This window comes from Lissotriton vulgaris, chromosome 8, assembly GCF_964263255.1.
Source record: "Lissotriton vulgaris chromosome 8, aLisVul1.2, whole genome shotgun sequence".
In the NCBI taxonomy this organism is placed as follows: domain Eukaryota; kingdom Metazoa; phylum Chordata; class Amphibia; order Caudata; family Salamandridae; genus Lissotriton; species Lissotriton vulgaris.
This window is the reverse complement of record NC_141696.1, coordinates 855159720-855180362: the sequence shown is the minus strand read 5'-3', so window position 1 is coordinate 855180362 and position 20643 is coordinate 855159720.

Here is a 20643-nt window from a genome sequence, read left to right as displayed (position 1 = left end):
AAGCTGGTTGCTCCAGGTCCTTGAGAAGCACCAACGCCCTTGTCCTCATCCCCCCGAGACTCAAATGTAAAAAGACACAATCACGTGCTTTCTCTGGTAATGCCCCATTGATCTGGAACTCTCTCCCCAAAGATCTTCGCTGCAACCCATCCTTCCCTCTCTTCAAAAAAAGACTCAAGGTGCTCCTTCTCAACAAGTATTGGGGTACCTAACATCTCTTTAATGATATAGTCCTCTGTTTTATTCTCCTCAACCCACCCCTTCTCTCTCACTTTCCTTTTCTCCCCCCTCTCTCTCTACCCCTCTCTCTCCTATCTTTCATCCATCCCCTTCTCCCTCATTCATACCTAATTACTCTCTTTCCTTAATTCCCTCATCTAACTGAAAGACAGTTTCCCATGCGAGTTGTTATTCACTTTGTAATTTTGTTTAATTTTTTTGCTTCATGATGTTTATCTGTCTGTAAAGCGCTCTGATACTCCTGGGTCCAGTAGCGCTATATACAACCTTTAAATAACAATAAAAGAAAATAAATAAACTTTCATTCCACTGATTTCTACCTAAATCCAGATCATGTTTCCCCTCAGGATTATTCATAGTGTTATGTAATATCCAGTATTCTTTGGGGTAGCTCAGTGAGCTATATATTCACTTCTCTCATGTCTGTGTCACCTGCAGTTCATAGATTTAAATCCCTGGTAAGGCTGTCTGAGCTTTTCATTCTCATGAGAGCAATAAATTTAAAACCATTATGTTAGATAACAGTGAAATTTGTTTTCGCAATGCTACAAATTGCAAAGATGATGGTATTAAGTGCTGCGGCAATTTTGTAGAAAAATTAGTGCTGGGGCTCTCTTCAGGAGGCAGCTTCCATCGGCCCATTTCTCTTGTTTGCGCCATCTAAAACAGAAGCCATGAAACCCTACAAGTGAAGAGAGAGAATGTGGTGTAATGGCAAGAGCTGCCGAGCTCGGAGCTGGAAACCAGGTTTGAGTCTTAGCGTTGGCTCAATATCTTATGACTCACTTAATCTTCCTGTGCCTACCAAAAATGAATGTCTCCTTTACTGGTGCTGAAGCGCCGGTGATAATGATTAAGTGCCGGAAACCACTGGCTCAAATTAAGCACTGATTCAATGCTATCCAAGTCCTGATAACTACTCTCTTCCCTTCATGTAGAATAATTATTTTCCCATGTATTTATCCCTCCTGTTTTCTTCTATCGGGTCCTTCTTTTGCTGGCCACACACAACCTTTTCAAGTTTAACAATTAGGTGCATCAGCAGATCGCCTTTCCAATAAGATATCTGACAAGAAGACACACAAAATGGCCAGGGAATTACCATTGTCAGTTTAACAAGCAAGACAATCCTGAAGGCACAGAGGATGAACCATATCCCTTCCATCTTGTTCACAGGATGCACATGTTACTCCTTCCAGCCTTTGTGCACAGGCTTCAAAGCTTCAGGGAGAGGTGCTGAAGCTGAAGTAGAAATTCCCAAGCCTGGTCCCAATAAAATCCGGTTCATCCACTGGCAAAAACGATACCCTTAATCTCACTGATGTAAACCTGCAATATTTACTCACACTCCTAATGAGATTACTCATGCGTATATCTGACAAGCAGAGGAAATTAACCCACCTGCCCCAGATATTCCAAATTAACACTTTGGTGATACCCCTGCTTCACTCTGCACAAGGCAGGGCCATATCTACCATTAGCTATGTACACAACTGTTAATCATGTTTTTTTTTTTTAAAACAGAGTTCTGAGACAGATTACAATCTTGTTGCCATGATGTGTCTCTCTGGGGCCATGGAAACCTCTGGAGTCTTAGCACTGCAGAATCTTCAGGGAACTCTGATGCAGCCATTGTTGCATCATGGTTTACTGTTCCAGAATGTGGCTTCTGTTGTCATTTCTTACCTTGGAGACCGCATGGTAGTTGCTGAGAAGGTGTATCCTTCTTCTTATATTTGGTGTTTCACTGTCATTGAAATTTACCTATTGTTGGAGACTTCTTTTCATCACCCCAAATCCACCACAGTAGTGGATAGGGGACTGTGAAGGTCACCTCTGCTTCCCAGCAGCTGATACTGTCCTCCATCAAATGGAGAAAAATAAGGTAAGTGAACTTTCAAAACATAAACAGAACATTTAACAGTGATTTAGTTTCCTTGTGACTGCAACCTCTGTTTCTAAGGTACTTTTAAACTACATTTCAACACAAAATAAAGGAATAGCAGCATTTAAAAATACTTTACACTTGGCCCAAAGATGTAAACCTACAAGTCATTGTTTCCCTGTGTTGTCATTATGCCAAGATGAAAATCTATGTAGTACCACAATGTATTTAAAAAATACTGGAAGCAGGGGGCGTGTCCAAGATGGCGACCTAGCAGGACGTGGGTCTCCGCAGCTCCCCATCCTGAACCTCCGCCGAAAGCCTTTACAGCTAGCATCCAGGCTCCCCAGCCCCAAAACTGTCCCCAATGTTGGAGCCTGAAATCAGCGGTGCTCCCCGGGTGCCACAGCGACATTTCCCGACCGTGGGGCGGCTCTTCCCGGCAGAAGCGCTCCGACGGAGCTCTCCGGCAATGGCGGCCAACTGAAGGGGTGGGGCGTCCAGCAGAGCCCTTGCTGCCCTTCTGGCGCTCCGCGCACCAGAAGCCGCTGCCTATACTGCCTAAAGGATTGGCGACTGCTGCTTCGCCGGGCCGGGACCCCTCTTGCTGGAAGACTTGGCCCCCGTGACACGGCCGGCGGGGACGACTGACCCGGCCGGGGGCCATGGAAATTGAGGCCCCGGCATCTGGGCTTAGTGGTGACGTTCCTGTCGGGGGAGACGCCCCGGAGGCGGCCTTGGCTGCTGCATGCCGGGACCTGGCCCCTGCCACTAGAGACCGCTGGACTGTGCCCTGGTAACCGTCGGGGTCGCGGCCTGGTGGGGACGCGGCGCCCGGCGAGAGTTGCGGAGGGGCTCGATTGGAGGACGTGCGGTCCGGGCCCAGAATCGGAGGCCTAGCCGAAGGGGGTGTTGAGGCGGCGACGAAGCCACTAGCAGATAGGCCGCCCAGCGGATGCCCACTACAATGGCCTGAGTGCACAACGACCCCGGCCTTGAAGACGCGGAGCTGCCACTGCCTTGCAGGACCAGCTATCACCCACGGTAGATAGAGGAGAGAAGAGGCGACGGAGGCGGTGGCGACGGGGCCCGGAGCCGTGGTCGCCCCGACGGACAAGTACGGAAACAGGAGGTCAGAGGAGGGGAGGTGAGCACTGCGGGGGAACTCAGGGAGCACACTCGAGCTCCCGGCGCCTGTGCCGATTGGGTCTGAGGAAGGTGCAGAGCGGAGGGCCGATACTGCAGCTCATTGCCCACGGAGTTGCTTCGCCCCCGGGCGTTGAGTAAGGGACGGGTACCCTAGCTGCCTGGGACCAAGAACACTGAGGAGACCTCCCAGGCCCGCACGACCACACTAGAGAGGGCACCCCTCCAGCCTCCCCCACACAGGCTCTTGGAGGTACCGGAAACTTTCCAATTTGATCTGGGGGTTCCCCTGCTGCCCGCCGTCCCCGGCTGACCCTAGCCTCCGACGGAGTGAGGGATAGACTGCGGCCTGCTTCTCCCCGGGACACCGCGGGGCCGCTGCACCTCCCTCCCGCAATCTCCATCCTCCAAAGATACGGAATACACTGGGCCCCCCCACATAACAGACAATGGCGAGCCAGAGAGGGAAGAAAGGGACCCAGACGCTTCCAGAACTGCTGGCCAAATCCCAACCCTGGCCCAGCAAAGACCCTCCATCTCCGAAGATCACGGGATCAACGCCGGAACTGGCCAATGACCAAGTACCTATCACCAGATCCTTTCTGGAATCATTGTTTAACTCCCTCAGGGAAGACTTTAAATCCCTGAAGCAGGATGTGGCGGGGGAGGTCCGAGAAGTCCGACGAGAGGTGGAGGGCCTCGGCGAACTAGTGGCGGGGGTTGAGGAAGCCGACCAAACCAGGAGTGCCGAGATCGAGCAGCTTCAACAAGAGATCCTACGACTTACTGATCAACAGGTGGATCTCCAGGCCCACGCAGAGGACCTTGAGAATCACTCCAGTTGCAATAACATGCAGGTTCGGGGAGTCCCTCAGAAATCGGAGGGGTCGGACATTACCGGCTACCTGCAAGACCTTTTCCGCCACATTCTAGGGGAACCCGCCGACTTCACCATCCGTATTGACTGAGCACACAGGGTGGGCCTCCCCCGGAGAGTGTCGGCTCCACCACCTGACCAATCATTCATCCCCCCATCTTTTCACACATCCATCCATGCATCATTCATCCATGCAACATTTTATCCATCCATACATCCATCCTTCATCCATCCACCCTTTCATCCTTCCATCCATCCTTCATCCGTACACCCTTTCATCCTTCCATCCATACATCTACCTTCATCCATCCACCCTTTTATCTTTCCATCCATACATCAATCCTTTATCCATCCTCCCTTTCATCCGTACATCCACCCACCCTTTCATCCATCCATACACCCAACATTCATCCCCCCACCTTTTTAAACATTCATCCATGCATCATTCATCCAAGCAAACTTTTATCCATCCATACATCCATCGTTCATCCATCCACCCTTTCATCCATCCATCCATCCTTCATCCGTCCACCCTTTCATCCTTCCATACATCTATCCTTCATCCATCCACCCTTTCATCCTTCCATCCATCCTTCATCCATCCACCCTTTCATCCATCCATCATTCATCCATGCAACCTTTTATCCATCCATACATCCATCCTTCACCCATCCACCCTTTCATCCTTTCATCCTTCCACCCTTTCATCCATCCACTCATCATTCATCCACCCACCTTTTCACACATCCATCCATCCTTCATCCTTACATCCATCCATCCATCCTTTATCAGTCCACCCTTTCATCCATCCATCCACCCATCATTCATCCACCCACCTTTTCTGTGCCTCTCTCATGGGGGGGTCAGTATCTCTCTGCGTGTTCTTCCTTCTTCTTTCCCACTCATGGGAGGGCATCTCTGTGCCTCCCTGCTGATGGCGGGGGGGGTGGGGTGGAGGGGGCAGATAGGCTGTAATAACATCTCACCATGAAGAACAGACTCTCAGGCACATTTCTCCCACACAGGCGCCAGATATGAGGGCTCCTGAACCAATGATTTCTGGGACTTGTCACGGGACCCACAGCTCCAGGCGTGCAACGTCCAATGAACTCAAAGGGCTACACTAGAGCCTGCTCCCCCAGGCCCCCCCATTCCCATCCTCCCCCGATCATGTATGTGAGCCCGGCTGAAACAGCTTCAGGGACACATACACAGCCACCCCCTAGTACTTGACAGGTCTTTAAAAGACCTTTTACTTGTTAATGAGGCTTTGATGTTTTTTTCACCCCTCGGTGTGAATTAGGCCTCCGCCGTGAGCACCCTGAATCCTCAGCCCAACGCCAGGAACTGCATGCTCTGACAGAATCTACGACCTCCTTCCAAAGACTCCGTGACCCCCCTGGGGGTCGCGCCCCACAGATTGAAGACCTCTGGTATAGAGGAATACCCTAAACCTCTGTAAGAGCGAAAGATGAGAAACCTTGACACTGGAAAGACAATATGGCAAGTACTGGGCACACGTTTAGTGATAAACAGTGTTCATACTGAGAGATTTACATAAAAACAAGTCAACACCGGTGGTGTAATAAACACGTTGTTTATGTGGATGTATTATTCAGAACATACAACGCCAGCCGACACGATTTTCGTCAACAGGGGGAAACCTGTGATTTTTCAGGGCTGAAAAGGCGCGATGAGCGGATCTAGTTACCGGTGATAGTTACAACCCTGATAGTAGGAGCTCCTACTATCGGAGACGAGATGAGCACCACGAGACACGGTACTACAAGATCTTGGCCACACAGACTTACCTGCCTGTGTTTATTCCTTCATCCATACGTGCCGTACCTACGGCTCTTTTAAATACCCGTCAACCGGGTTGGAACTTTCACCAGTAACTAGATCCACTCATCCCACGTTTTCGGCCCTGAAGAGTCACAGGTATCCCCCTGTTGACGAAACACGTGTCGGCTGGCGTTGTATGTTCTGAAGAATACATCCACATAAACAACGTGTTTATTACACCACCGGTGTCGACTTGTTTTTCTGTAAATCACTCAGTATCAATACTGTTTATCTCTAAACGTGTGCCCAGTACTTGCTATAGAGCACAAAAAGCACACACAAGGCGCTGAGAATACGATTCTGTAAAATGCAGGTGTGAAGAGTTTGGGACCACAAAATTAAGCAATGTATCGAGCCCTTTAATAAATGCAAAATGTATTGTTTTTCCTCATTGATTTTATTGGGAACTGTAGATTTCTTTTTCTTTATCTGTAATATTGTGAGCCTCATCAGTAAGTACTTTAGATAATTAAAAATTAGAGAGTAGATTCATCGATTTATTTCATCACCTACTAGTGCAGATGGAAAAAAATACGTTTTGCTCATGCACAAACCAATAAAAAGGAATCTGCTCATGCATTAAATGTATTACCCTTGCACAGTTTGCAATTGACCTGGAAACTCCTCTGCACCAAAGGGACAAATACCAAGGCTGTTGATGGTGCACTTCTCTTCACTTTAGCCTAGTCATGATTTGACACAGATCAAATGTAGCTTCATGCACATTGCTGTTATGAAATTGTTCTCTGGTGCCCGTGCAAGCCCTGTTTATCTTATTACTTATAACCTTGAACCTTACAGGATTGTAAACAAGGTATATAATGATATTCTTCAATTACAAATCCTCGGTTTGAAAAGCTTTGCCAGTCTGGCTCCTTTAAGGAACATCACCTGCTTTATAAAACCAAAAATCCCATTTAGGAATGCTAACACAGGGATTGTGTTGCAGGCCAAAGTCCTTGTATTTGTAGCCAGTCACATCGGGTGTTAATTAGCTAAACTTCTACGTCACTTGTATTAAGCTTGTCATTCTGTGATGCCCTGCAAATGGATAGTTTGCAATGCCACATAATGGGAAAAAGGTCTAACAAAGGTTTTATCTAAAATTCACAAACAGGTCTCAAAAAATTGGTGTGCGCAATTTGTGGCCACAGCGACCTGTCTTTTAGTGCATTTGGCCTTACTTTCTATCATTGTATGTCAGTGCTGCTCCCATTGATGAGATGGACAGGGCCTAAACCTAGGTGTGTCATGTTAACCAGAATTTCTGAATCCATGAGATTTTCTCACTTCTAAGGGTCCGCCTTCTAATCACTGTTAACTCCATCCCTCCATCCCACCAGATATATCTGTTCCCCTGGTATTGGTAATTTTTTTTGGGGGGGGGCAGACTTAACAGCAATAAATAAAAACAATTAACTAAAAGGGCACTCCTAATGAGATGGCAAATGATTAAGAAAAATTAACTGTTAAGCACAACAGACCAATGAACTCTTGCACTTTTACAATACTGCAGATATTTCCTTCCAGCTATGTTGTAGTTATTCCATTCCACCATTTAAACACCCAGCACGTTAACTTAAGCATGACTATAGATTTAATTAAAAGCAAAAATGTGGTTTACTAAAAGTGATGGTATTAAGGGAAAGGTATTCAGGAGAACATTTCCTGCAGCAGTATGTTCTCTTGGAACAGAGAGTAAAGGATGACTGATAATATTAATTTAGGGAATTTGCATAATCTCTTGAGGAATGAATTAGGGCTACCTCAACAACTGGACTAAAAATTGTAGTTTTTTAAAATTGGATTAAAAAAAGTAAATATTTCAAAACGTTCTATATGTAAGTCACAGAAGAAGAGAGGAGTTGGTGAGTTGCTCCTTAAAGTAACACAGTAATATTATTGGTGTAGTAATGCCAAAAAATACCATGGTACATTGTGGTATCATTGTGCCAGCAAAAATGTCCTACCACCCAGAGTTCCCCTTGGTTTCCCAATTCAAATGATACCTCTCCCAAGTGTTGCGGTGCTCGGGGCTGAGATAGCCCCACAAGCACCAAAACATTGAAAGTGAAACTGAGTTTCAGTTTTGTTTTCAATGTCATGACGACAGCGCGCCATGCGCACAGTCGACATTACATTGAAAATAAGACACAGGCCTCCGAAGGTTGGAAAGCTCCTCCCCACCTCCTGGGGCACCCCCAAAAAAGGAAATCCCTCAGCTGTTTGCAGCAGAAGGATTTAGTGCGCCTGTGACCATGGTGGAATGGTTCTATCAGGAGCACAGGAGCACTTTTGCTCAAGACGGAACCATTCCGTCATTAGCACTGAAAAGGTTAACAGAGTGTGTCAAATTAAAGACGTTTACCATAAATATTGCTGATTGGCGCAGAAGTGGTTGACCTCTGGTCTATCACCTTTCCAAACTTCCAGGGTTGTCAAAATTTCTCTTGTGCTCTAAAATTGTTAAACAATTTTGAAACATTACATTTTTGTAGTTCAAATGGTTTGGGGCAAGTATGCTGCATACATTAAGTGGAAAATCTACTCTTGCTACCAGCAGAAGACAGACTGGTCAATTCAGACAATATTCTATGCAAGTCATGTTATGCTTGAACCTGTCTTTCACATGCAAAATTCAAGTTAAGTATGTCACATTAATCAAAATGATGACAATTTCACACATAACACATAGCTTGAGATTCTAGAGTAATGTGAGGTTATGATTGCATAATAAATTCATATTTTTTGTTTTCATAACTACTAACCTAGTTAGTCTACTATCCCTGTTCTCCTAGTAACGAGTCGACTCCCCATTTGCCCGACATCACCTAGACCCCCTCAACAACTAACTTCCATCCTCCCTGATCCCTCCACTCAATACCCTGACCCCTCACCCCTATTCTCCATGTTGATTAACTGACGATTTGCATCTTGCCATGCGACTGATATTGCGGAAACCATTCTCAATGAAAACATAGATATTGCTTTCCTTACGGAAACCTGGCTCAACTCCCCCTCGACTCCTATCCTCGACTTGCTCATTCCTCCTGGATATTCCATCATTAGGAAAGACAGAATAAAGCAAATAGGAGGTGGCCTTGCCCTCATTTTTAAAAAGGAACTCAATCTCACACTTGTTCATCTCCAGGACCCTTCTACCTTTGAATACCTTTGTGTTATCTTACCGCTCTTGACTCCCCCACCATTCGTCTTCATATTATCTACAACCCCCCCCCCCCCCGGCAATCCCATCCTCTTTACCGAAGAGCTATCGGATCTCATCACTCAACATTTGCTCACTCACCCCAAGAATCTCTTTCTTGGCGACTATAACATCGAATGGAATAATAACGACGACCCGTCTGTCATCCTCCTTAAAGATATCATGGACATTACTGACCTGACACAACTCTGCCAAGCCCTGACTCACTCTAAAGGCGCCACCCTTGATGCTATTATGACTAGCAAGGATCTGGCCTCTCTCTCAACGATTCTTCAGGTCGACTGGTCGGATCATCACCTTATCCTCTTCAATTTGAACTGCTCTATTACTATCCCCACCCCTATCGGCACTTTAACCTTGAAACATACCCGTAATCTTCACCTTATCCCCCTGACGAGTTGGAATCTTCTATCAAACCCCGCCTACTCCCTCCCCCTCTCACAGCACCACTGACCTAACTGATCACTACAATAACTTCATCCTTCAAGCGCTTGACCAATTTTCCCCAATCAAACTTAAACATAAAAAAAATACCTCCTAAATCCAGGTTTAACTCCGACCTTAATAATGAAAGAAGGGCCCTCAGACAATCTGAACGCTCATGGAGGAATCATCCCTCCCCTGATAACCATATACTCATTAGAACTGCGAGAGTCAAATACAAGAAGCACATCTTCACTGAAAAAAACCTCCTTCCTCCGTTCACAACTTGACCCGGCCAAAAACCGTCCCAGAGAACTCTTGAGCATTGTTAACAAACAGACTTCCTCTGGTCCCCTTAAAATACTAGCCACTGTTCAAAGATGTGAAGAAATCGCAAGATACTTTTCGAATAAAGTCAACTCAATTGAACTATCCTTCTCTTCTCCTCCTCTCCCATACCATACCAATCTACCCTTAGCCAGCACCTCTTCCCTAACAGTCCTACTTCACCTTGCTCCTCTGCCCCTTCATGCCACGAGCCCTCTCTACCCCTCCCTACTCTACCCCATCCTGACTCTATCTTTAAAGACACCCCTACCAAAAACAATGCCTCCTGGAACAAATTTTGTCCAGTATCTGAATCGACTGTCCTCAACATTATCTCAAAACTCAAACCCTCGTCACACACCAATGATCCTCTTCCTGCCCAGTTGGTTCAGGAACTCAAACACATCATCGCACCCATCTGGACCAATATCATCAATTCCTCCCTGTCCCAGCATCCCTTCAACTAGGTCAAATCTCCCCCATCCTCAAAAACCCCACTGCTGACCCTAATGACTTGAACAATCTACGCCCTATCTCTAATCTTCCCTTCCTCTGCAAAGCCCTTGAAAAATGTGTACTTACCAGTTAGACAAACATATCACTTCATTCAATCTCCTCGACGTTTTTCAATCTTGTTTTAGAAAAGATGCAGCACGGAAACCGCCATGCTCAGTATCACAGATGATATCCATCGCTCTCTTGACAAAGGCGAATCCTCCCTCCTTATCCTCCTTGACCTCTCTGCTGAGTTTGATACTGTCCACCATCCTACCCTTATTAATACTCTCAAAGACCGTTTTGGGCTTGAGGGCATTGTTCACCAATGGTTCACCTCTTATCTCTAAAACAGATCCCAACAAATTAAACTCAGTCACTGTCTCTCCAAACCACAACCTGTCTCACTTGGGTTCCCACAAGGCTCTATCCTTTCCCCTACCCTTTTTCGTCTATTCATGGAACCACTCACCCTTATTCTCAAACAAGCTAATATCAGTTACCACCTCTATGCTGACAACACTCAACTATATTACAAGATCAAATCCCACCATGACATTCTTCTCCTCAATGATACCTTGAACAAAGCCCGAGCCTGGTTCCATCTTAATCATCTCAAACTGAATCCCCCAAAAACTGAAATGATCCTTTTCACTCCCAAAAATAGTTCCCTGCCTATTCAACTCTGGATCAAGGATATAAAAGCACTCAACTGCACCCTCTCACCTCTAACTCTGTCAAATCCTTGGGCATCAGCATTGATAAGAATGTTTCTCTCATCCCTCACATTAAAAATGCTGCAAAACGTGCTCTCTTCTCCCTACACCTTAAAATAATCAAACCTTTCATTCCAGCAGATGACTTCAAAATTGTTGTCCAGTCTCCGGTACTTTCCAGAATTGACTATGGCAATGCCGCCCTTGTAGAAACCCCAAAAGTCCACCTTGCCCCAATTAAATCTGTCCTCAATCTGGCCGCCAGACTTATCTCTGATTGTAAACAACTTGATCACATTTCTCCCATCCTCAAAAACCTTAACTGGCTCCCAATCGAAGGTAGATCCACCTTCAAGATGGCATGTATTACTCGCAAAGCCCTTCACCAAAACACCCCCTCTTACCTCTCGGACAAACTACAAAAAGCTGGTTGCTCCAGGTCCTTGAGAAGCACCAACGCCCTTGTCCTCATCCCCCCGAGACTCAAATATAAAAAGACACAATCACGTGCTTTCTCTGGTAATGCCCCTACGATCTGGAACTCTCTCCCCAAAGATCTTCGCTGCAACCCATCCTTCCCTCTCTTCAAAAAAAGACTCAAAGTGCTTCTTCTCAATAAGTATTGGGGCACCTAACATCTCTTTAATGATATAGTCCTCTGTTTTATTCTCCTCAACCTACCCCTTCTCTCTCACTTTCATGTTCTCCCCCCTCTCCCTCTACCCCTCTCTCTCCTATCTTTCATCCATCCCCTTCTTCCTCGTTCATACCTAATTACTCTCTTTCCTCAATTCCCTCGACTAACTGAAAGACAGTTTCCCATTCACTGGTTAGAGGCGGCAGATCCGAGAGCAGAGGACGGCCTGGGACCAGGGTTCGATTCCCGGCGCGGCAGGTTTCTGGACCAGGGTCAGCGGACTCGATCATTCTCTCGCCTCGGTGCCCACTCTGATCAGCGATCACACTCGGCAACTCTGGGCATTAGCTTGCCTCATCTTCACTAACGGCCCCACCAGACCGCCGGGGATGCCTGGTCTCACCCTGGAGATACCCATTAAGGGACCATCTCTCAGGGAAGTCAGGAAGGGTTTCGCAGCGGTCGAAGCGCCTTGGGACCCTCCGGGTAAGTAGTGCGCTATATAAATGCCTATACATTACATTACATTACATTACATGCGAGTTGTTATTCACTTTGTAATTTTGTTTAATTTTTTTTGCTTCATGAGGTTTATCTGTCTGTAAAGCGCTCTGATACTCCTAGGTCCAGTAGCGCTATATACAACCTTTAAATAACAATAAAAGAAAATAAATAAACTTTCATTCCACTGATTTCTACCTAAATCCAGATCATGTTTCCCCTCAGGATTATTCATAGTGTTATGTAATATCCAGTATTCTTTGGGGTAGCTCAGTGAGCTATATATTCACTTCTCTCATGTCTGTGTCACCTGCAGTTCATAGATTTAAATCCCTGGTAAGCTGTCAGGTCAGGTAAGGCTGTCTGAGCTTTTCATTCTCATGAGCACAATAAATTTAAAACCATTATGTTAGATAACAGTGAAATTTGTTTTTGTAATGCTACAAATTGCAAAGAAGATGGTATCAAGTGCTGCGGCAATTTTGTAAAAAGATTAGTGCTGGGGCTCTCTTCAGGAGGCAGCTTCCATCAGCCCATTTCTCCTGTTTGCGCCACCTAAAACAGAAGCCATGAAACCCTACAAGTGGAGAGAGAATATTGTGTAATGGACAGAGCTGCCGAGATCGGAGCAGGAATCCAGGTTTGAGTCTTAGCGTTGGCTCAATATCTTATGACTCACTGAATCTCCCTGTGCCTACAAAAAAATGAATGTGTCCTTTACTGGTGCTGAAGCACCGGTGATAATGATTAAGTGCCGGAAACCACTGGCTCAAATTAAGCACTGATTCAATGCTATCCAAGTCCTGATAACTACTCTCTTCCCTTCATGTAGAATAATTATTTTCCCATGTATTTTTCCCTCATGTTTTCTTCTTTCGGGTCCTTATTTTGCTGGCCACACACAACCTTTTCAAGTTTAACAATTAGGTGTATCAGCAGATCATCTTTCCAATAAGATATCTGACAAGAAGACACACAAAATGGCCAGGGAATTACCATTGCCAGTTTAACAAGCAAAACAATCCTGAAGGCACAGAGGATGAACCATATCCCTTCCATCTTGTTCACAGGATGCACATGTTACTCCTTCCAGCCTTTGTGCACAGGCTTCAAAGCTTCAGGGAGAGGTGCTGAAGCTGAAGTAGAAATTCCCAAGCCTGGTCCCAATAAAATCCGGTTCATCCACTGGCAAAAACTATACCCTTAATCTCACTGATGTAAACCTGCAATATTTACTCACACTCCTAATGAGATTACTCATGCGTATATCTGACAAGCAGAGGAAATTAACCCACATGCCCCAGATATTCCAAATTAACACTTTGGTGATACCCCTGCTTTACTCTGCACAAGGCAGGGCCATATCTAACATTAGCTATGTACACAACTGTTAATCATGTTTTTTTTTTAACCAGAGTTCTGAGACAGATTGGAATCTTGTTGCCATGATGTGTCTCTCTGGGGCCATGGAAACCTCTGGAGTCTGAGCACTGCAGAATCTTCAGGGAACTCTGATGCAGCCATTGTTGCGTCATGGTTTACTGTTCCAGAATGTGGCTTCTGTTGTCATTTCTTACCTTGGAGACCGCATGGTAGTTGCTGAGAAGGTGTATCTTTCTTCTTATATTTGGTGTTTCACTGTCATTGACATTTACCTATTGTTGGAGACTTCTTTTCATCACCCCAAATCCACCACAGTAGTGGATAGGGGACTGTGAAGGTCACCTCTGCTTCCCAGCTGCTGATACTCTCCTCCATCAAATGGAGGAAAATAAGGTAAGTGAACTTTCAAAACATAAACAGAACATTTAACAGTGATTTAGTTTCCTTGTGACTGCAACCTCTGTTTCTAAGGTACTTTTAAACTACATTTCAACACAAAATAAAGGAATAGCAGCATTTCAAAATACTTTACACTTGGCCCAAAGATGTAAACTTACAAGTCATTGTTTCCCTGTGTTGTCATTATGCCAAGATGAAAATCTATGTATTACCACAATGTATTTAAAAAATACTGGAAGCATAACGTGCAACGTTACATGAAAGGGGGTTTGGAACAGTCCTGTCTCCAAATGTAATGGCTCACTGTAGGATTTAGTTGATCATGACAGAATAGTATTATTGGGCTTAAATATAATTAGGGCTCCCGGTTTTCCGTTTAAACGGATTTTTACATATAAATACAGACGGAAAACAATTTTTCCTTTGTCTGTATTAATATGTAAAAACGGGAAAATACTAGTAAATGGCCGTGCTTCAGCCCAGAGTTGCCATGCCCCTGTTTCCTTTGTTGCTGCCCCAGCCCTTCTTTTGAACTCCGCATCTGTTAACAAGTCTCTTTCTGTGGCCTCAGGGGACAGATTAATGGCGCGCAGCGCCACGGGGCTCAAAGAGCTTCAGACCTGTGACCCCCGCTGCCCCCCCTGTGTGTGTCAGCCCGGCTTCCCGGGGTCACACACAGCTGCACAAGTACTTCAGAGGTCTTTAAAAGACCGTTTATTTCATAACGAGGCTTTGTTGTGTTTTCTCACCCCTTCACTTCGTAGCGTCCTTGCATCTCTGCTCTGCAAATTGCCGGGAGGATCACCCCCCCCCCCGAAATTCTTCGTAGCACACACCCCGTAATTTGGCTCTACATCCCAGCCCAGGTAGAAGGGAGCAGGGCATTAGCAAAACAAAGGATTCTTGGCAGGGCACATTAGCGAGCAATCACTGAGGTGTTACTCATGCAGCACCAAAGAAAGTCAACCCATGTCTTCAATCTCCATAAAACGGGGAATAGGCCACTCGAAAATCAAACACTGACACTCACACAGAAGCCTGCTTTATCTCGCTGTTGTGGTTTATGCTCGCTATTTCCAGAGCTGTAAAACAATTTGCGTAAACTCAAGTGTAAAGGTTTAAAATGCCTTTCATACTTTACTGGGTGCTAGTACCCTGGACCGTGTATTTAATGGCCAAGGGTTGTTTCATGAAAAATAAAGGGCCCTCTTTGCCAATGTTCTTCTTCCTCACAGACACTGCTAGAGTGGACGGGTCTCGACTTTGCCACCACCAACGAAAGGCCCACAAGCACACATTGCACCGAGAGCACCTGCAATACCTGGAAATCACATTTCATGACGCCTGACATCATTGATGAGTCACAGAAATTCTGTCATGAAATGAGAGAGAATGTCACAAGCAGCGTTGTGCAAATTGTTAACTCTACTAAAATTAGGAGAAATTAGAAACGTTTTCAGAACCATTTACCGCCTCCATCTTGCAGTCCCATGAACCAAGTGTCTGCCAGCCCAGAGTGGCAGTGGGCAAACACACTAACTCATCAACTGAAAAGGCATCAGTTATTTCATGTCCGGATCCTCCATTACATAGTCTGTATCTGCACTTTAAATTCTGCAACCATGCTGTGATGACACTGAACAGCACTGTGTTTTTATAATGCCAAATAATACACTGCAGGATGAATAGTTTTTGGCCAAGCAGCATTTGTTTAACATCAATAGCTGATATTCTACATGTACACATTTCGTTAAAAAAAATGTTAATAAACGTTAGTGCGCAAACGCAGTTACACAGAGGAAAACAGAAATTCTCAAATTGAGAGTACTCGATAGTTAAGTAGACAGGTGTAGCCTGTGAGAGGTGATAGGTTTTGAATTGCCCCAGTCACTGTTTCCACTCCTATATTTGATGACAATATTCCTCAGCATAAAACTTTATCTCTCATTACCCCGAGAACACCTTCTATTGCAAATACCTAGAGTTCAGCGCAGCGATCTCTCAATAGGCCCTTCCTCTGCTGCATGTGCCTGTACAGTGTTCAATGCTGAGGGCTGTCCGAAATAATGTGGTCAGGCCCAGAATGTTGGGAAAACATTAGCCTATGTTATCTCATGTTCTGGGTCTGCAACAACTAGTCCTAGATCCAACTTTTGTAGCTGGACGCACACTTAACCTCATGTCTGCAGCCTGGTGGCTTGTGGTGTCCCTTTTGCATTGTGGTCGTTGTGTGTTGAGTTTGTTGCCATATAGTTTGTTGTTCCCTCAGGTCTTGTGTCCGTGTTTTTTGGGGACTGAAATAAATGTGGAAAAATACTAGCTGTAGCTTCATTTTTTGGTTGTGGCAAAAATAAATGCGGATAAATACAGAAAAAATGCCCAAAAAATAAATATGGATAAATACAGACGGAAATGGCAAAAAAATAAATACCATAAAACCGGAAGCCCTAAATATGATGTATAAGGTCAAGTTTACAATGTAGTCCTGTATATTTGACTTAATGTCTTGGACGTTTTTGACGCAGAATAGTTGGTCTCCAGTTTGTGGTAGTTTCAATATGCAATGAACATTAAGCAAGTACCCTCTAACATTTAACATTTACCACCCTGTGCCCATGGGCAAAACGTTTACCCTTTATTATTATTTATTTATTTATTTTATTTTGAGAATTTGTAAAGCGCGACTGACACCTTGCAGGCTTCCTGGTGCTGGAAATTACTCTGTTGACGGTAAACCGGGAGAACAGTCAGACGGACAATTTATTTGGGGAAGAGCCAGGTCTTGATACGTCTCCTGAAGGGAAGAAGCTGTGATATCTGACGTATGTCAGTGGGCAGGCTGTTCCACAGCTTGGCCGCTGCAACACTGAATGATCTGCCCCCTGTTCTGGTTCTGTTAAATCTGGGTACCTTTACCAGACAGGCAGAGGATGAACGTAGGTCTCTGGCAGGAGTGTACCATAGAAACAGGGCTTGCAGAGGTTTAGGTCCAAGTCCGTGCAGAGCCTTAAAGACAATGCAGAGGGATTTGAAGGCCACTCTTTGTTTTAAGGGTAGCCAATGTAGCTCAGCCAGAGCTGCTGTGGCTGAGGCCCTCCTCGTCCAGCCAAGAGCCAGCTTGGCGGCGGCAGATTGAATTCGCTGTAGTCGATCCAACATCGTGACTGGAGACTCCAGGAGCAGGGCGTTGCAATAGTCAAGGCGACTGAGTATCGTGCACCTGACTATCGATGCCCTGGCTTGTGCCGGGAGAAGAGGCATGATTTTCCGCAGTGATCGAAGCAGGGCTGTGCAGATTCCCACAGTTTTCGTCACCTGGGTTTCCATACTTAATTTGTTGTTCAGCATGGCTCCCAGGTTGCGCACCAAAGGAACTGGCAGAGGTTTGTCTCTAAACTCCGGGGGCCAGAATTCGTTCGGAAACTGGCGGGGTATCTTAGTGCCTGAGCAGAACAGGACCTCCGTTTTCGCGGAGTTGAACTGGAGGGAATTACTGTGTAGCCATCCAGCCGTCTCTCTTAGGCAGTCGTGGAAGGTTGAGAAAGGAATGGCATCTTCACCTTCCCACGAGAGGATGAGCTGTGTATCATCCGCGTAATTTATTGTTTTGACCCCAAAGGATTGGATCAATTTGATTAGCGGGATGAGGTACACATTAAAAAGGATGGGGCTGATGGAGGAGCCCTGAGGGACTCCCTGGGGTACTGTTGCAAAGGCAGATTGAAACGGGGGAAGAGAGACAGCCTGTCTTCTGTCCCGAAGATAGGAATGAAACCAGAGCAATGCAGTGCCTTCCACTCCCACTTCCCCAAGTCTCTGCAGCAGCCTACCATGGTTGACCGTGTCGAATGCGGCAGACAGGTCCAGCAGTATCAATGCCACTGGCTGGCCCCTGTCTGCACGCATGCGAAGATCCTCCATGGCAGTTAAGACTGCTGTTTCGGTGCCGTGGGCAGGACGGAACCCGAACTGGTAATCGTCAAGAAGGTTGTTTTGTTCTAGGTGGGCGGACAGGCACGAACTGACCCAACGTTCGGCGACCTTCGCTGGGAAAGGCAGCAGAGAGATGGGTCGGTAGTTGGAAAGACAGTCTGGGCTCAGGGAGGGTTTCTTTAAGAGAGGGGTGATTAGTGCCTGTTTCCAAGGGGATGGGACAAAGCCACTGTGCAAAGACTGATTGCATATTAGGCGCATGGTATCAAAAAGTTCATTACCAAAATTTTTCCAGACTTTTGGAGGTAGGGGGTCGAGTGGAGAACCCGAGGTGATACCAAGCGCAAGTCTTTCAAACTCGACGGCCGGGATCGTAGGGAATTCCCCCAGTCTTTCCAGAAGGGCAGAGCCTGGAGGCGACAAATTTCGCGAGCTGGTGTCTGGTCTCAGCGTGTTAGAAGTTTCTGAAGAGGGGGGTGTTTTCAGGTTGTGAATAATGGTGTTTATTTTATTAATAAAAAACACTGCAAGATTGTCGCAGAGGGCTTGGGTAGGAGGCTGTGTAGAGGTGACACAGTCCGGGTTGGTCAGATTTTTGAGTATTTGAAAAATACTTTTTGAGCTGTTCGTGGCGTTGGTTATGATGGAGCAATAATGTTTGGCCTTATTTAGGGCGATGGCAGTTTTATACTCTCGGAGGTTTGCTTTCCAGAGGGTTTTATGAGTATCAGAGTAACCCTGCCTCCATTTTCTCTCTGCTTGTCGGCATGCTAGTTTGAGAGCTCTTAAAGAGTCATCAAACCATGGGGCCGGTGCTCGTCCCTTTGATATATGCATCAGCATCTGGAGGTGCTGTATCTTTTTATTACTTAGTGTAACTGGCTAAAGTCACCTTTACTGTGACAGAGTGTATCACATTAAAGATTTTATCAATTATGTTGCAGCTTGGTACAGGAGGGGTTGACTTTTGGCCATTCATCTTTTCAAACTTTTAGTTATGTCAACATTTGTCTAGAGCTCTAAAATTGTTGAACAATTTCGAAAGATAGATTTTTCAAATCTAACTGGTTAAACAAATGAATATGTCACTTCTGCATAGACCTGGGTTTTGATTACAGAACAGATAGACGGTTGACGTCAGTGCTCGGTACACTATCAAGAAATATGCCAGGCACAGACTGAGACAGTGTACCCTATCATCATAAATGTGCTGCTCCCAGGGCAGCTGCAAACTTGCACCAGCCCTGGAATAGCTCATTAAATGAGGGCTGGAGCCACAGATTATAAGCTGCTTTGTGTTTCACAGTGCAGGTGACTGCACGCGCCAGCAGAGAGATGTTTGGAGGGTCCATGGCACCCCCATTGTCCCTTCCAGAGGGTTTGCCTTTGTGTCTGAATCTGTAGTAGGGTACAAGCGCAAAGGCAAATTGTTTCCCATATTTGCATGGGCCAAGACTACATGATAACTAGTGAATGTTCTCACAAGATAGTGCTAGGGCCATATGTGCTACTGGTGTAACAGATGCTGCCGCAAAATCATCTGCAACCTCCTCCTCTAATACTGACAAAGGGGATGCATACTCCCAATGCCCCCTTGGGCCCTATACAGAATACGGCTTGAGATGGTAAAGCCAATTTACGGCATGTGCAAAGTTGACAATTGCCCAGGACCCTCAGCTCCAAAGGGTGCCCTGGTGAGGTGATCCAGTTAGTCAGAAACCCTTCTGTAAATATTGTGAATAAAAAACAGGTTAATTTTTAATTTGACAGCTCAGCATGTCCATTTTCTGACGTTTAGTATGCAAGCCCGGTTTTCCCAACCATAATCAATGAGCTCTCAGGCAGTTGGTGGCAACTAAATATCTCATGTGCCTGTTAGTTTTTTGTTCACCTCACCATACATCTCTCTTTACATCTCAGTGTAGCTTCCCCCATTGATCACAGTAGTCATACCTCACCTATTTTTCCACTCCTCTTACTCAGTACTCTTCTCTCTACTCCATCTCTCTAATTCTAACATACAACCTCCCCTCTCACTACTTACTTCACTGTGTACCTATCTTTATTTACTTCTCTTCTATTCTACCCCTCTGTCTGCCTCAATGCTGCCTCTACCTACAAACATCTCTTTACACTTCACTATAGTATTTCCATCTCATTCTTCTTTATCTCTCTTCCATGAGTTTAATCTTTCTCTAAAGTTCATCTTTCTTTATCTTACCTCTCTATCTCTCCACCTCCCAAGAGTTCATCTTTCCACCCTCTCAGCTCCCTCTCTACCTCACTAGTCTCTACCTCACCTCCCTTCACCTCGCTTGTTTCACTCTCTTACATTTCACTTCTCCTCATATTTGCCTTTCTCTCTCTTAGTGTGTCTCCTTTCTGTCTTTCCCACTGTCTAATATCTCATTTTACCTCACTATTTGCTTTCTGTACCACCTATCCAAAATCTTCTCTACCTTTCTACATTCATTTGCTCTGCCTCAACTCTCATACTTCTTACTCATTTTTCACTATCTCTTTTTTTCTACCTCTCTCCTCTTCCATTATCTGCAGTCTGTCTCATCCGCATCTCTCTCTGCATTTCCTTGTCTATTTCAACTCACATTC